At 63.3% G+C, this 1,875-nt stretch overlaps 1 protein-coding gene across 2 annotated transcripts in view; it reads left to right on the forward strand.

Moving 5' to 3' along the window:
- PANK4 (pantothenate kinase 4) overlaps positions 1-346 on the forward strand; it is a 10,844-nt gene extending 10,498 nt beyond the window's left edge. For both annotated transcript variants that reach the window (XM_014543789.1, XM_014543790.1), the window contains exon 9: positions 3-346. The gene's annotated coding sequence lies outside the window, so the exon portion shown is untranslated. The remainder of the gene's footprint in view (positions 1-2) is intronic.
- The last annotated feature ends 1,529 nt before the right edge of the window (positions 347-1,875 follow it).

Below are 1,875 nucleotides of genomic sequence, written 5' to 3' on the forward strand. Positions count from 1 at the left end.
AGGGCCGGCTCTTCAGCGTCATCTTCAAGTTCGAGGTCCCGGCCGAGTGAGGCCCGGCCGCGGCCGACAGGCATCAGGGATGGACTGGGACGGCGACAGGGACGCTGCGTCCGATATTTATGTTGTGCTTCTGTGACTCAGGCGGGCGCGGCGGGCCTGTTCCCGGCGGCGGGCCGTTCCTCACGCTGCCGTGTCCGTGCTGGGAGGCACTGTCTGCCCGGGACATTCGTATTGGAATGTATTTAACTGTTAAATAACCTTTTATATATGTTAAATATATATATATGCCTGTGTCTGACAGGGCGCAGGCGCGAGGCACGCACCAAATAGAATTTCTAGAGCGAGACTGGGGCGTGTGCCTTCGCTGCGCGGTCGCTGGAGCCCTGCGGCCCTCCCACCAGGGCGCTGCCAACGCTCCTCCCTCAGTCACTCCCAGCTCTAGGGCCCCTGGGCCTGTGGGCGTGGCTGCTGCCCCCACAGGGCTCCGTCCAGCCTGCTGTGCAGGGAGGGACAGACAGGGCGCCGGGCAGCGCTCCTGCTCGAGAGCAGGCCGAGCAGAGGCTCGAGGACCCTTGAGGGCTCTCGGGGCAGCAGTGTGCTCTTCAGAGCCGATCAGACCTGTGGGTTTTGTCGCCGTGGCCTGAGCCTGTGCCCACAGCCCTCCCGGGGCGGGTGGGGGCTCCCTGGGCCCAGCCCTGGCTGCTCCCCCGACGGGACGTGTCCTTGGGGTGCAGGCTGGAGCCATCACGCACGACTCCCTTTGGAGGGACCCGCAAGGCCTGCGTGTGCACCAGGCAGGAGGGCTGAGTCTACAGCGTCTGTTCCTCAGGATTGCGGGGAGCCTGCCAGACGGCTGCTGGGGGCCTGTCACCGTGGTCCCTGGGCCCCCCAACCCTGGAGGAACCAGAAACACGGGCTGGGTGGGCACGGGGCAAGGTCACCTGGCGGTCCCTGCAGGGCCCTGAGTGTGTCCACCTTTCTGCCCACCCTCTCCTTTCCACTGAGACCCCCCAGTCACTGCCCCGCCACGGAGGCCGGGGCCCTGGGCCCTACAGGTGGCTCTGCTGGGCAGTCAGGCTCCTGCACTGCCCCAGGGCAGCAGGGCACAGGGCAGGAGCCAGTCAGCTCAGCCCTGGGAGCAGCGGTCAGGCTGCTCCGGACGCTGCACACCCGGGACACTTAGCGGAGGCCACAGAGGGGCTGTGGGCGGGCAGCCCCGCAGGGAGTGGGAACGTGTTGGTTGGAGTCGTGTTTGGGAATTTACAGTCTAGAGCAGTGGTTCTCCACCTTCCTCTGCCGCGACCCTTTAAATACAGCTCCTCATGTTGTGGTGACCCCCAACCATACAATTATTTTCGTTGCTACTTCATAACTGTAATGTTGCTACTGTTATGAATCGTCATGTAAATATCTGATATGCAGGATGTATTTAGGCGAACCCGGTGAAAGGGTCGTTTGACCCCCAAAGGGGTTGTGACCCACAGGTTGAGAACCGCTGGTCTAGAATGTCCGCACAGAGCAGGGACCCTGCAGAGCAAGCCAGGCGGGCGGCTCGGCACTCACAGGGGCTGGGCACACGCACGCACACGCACACACACACACACACACACACACACACACACCCCCACACACACACACGGCAAAGACCTGGGAAACAGGAAGGACTCAGCCCCATTTTAATGTCGTAGAAGCTTTGTCTCAAAATGTAAATCTCTGTGCACATCGCAAAGCGCCGTGACCGCGTTGCCAGGGGTGGGGCTGCCTTCCCTCCCCTGGGAGGAGAGGCCTGGGCAGAGGACGGGCGCCAAGGGGCACACAGCGCCGTGTCCTGAGCAAACACGGGACCCTCCTGGCCGCTGGCTGGTGGCCGCTGGG

The sequence above is a fragment of the Myotis brandtii genome, unplaced genomic scaffold, assembly GCF_000412655.1.
Source record: "Myotis brandtii unplaced genomic scaffold, ASM41265v1 scaffold334, whole genome shotgun sequence".
NCBI lineage: Eukaryota > Metazoa > Chordata > Mammalia > Chiroptera > Vespertilionidae > Myotis > Myotis brandtii.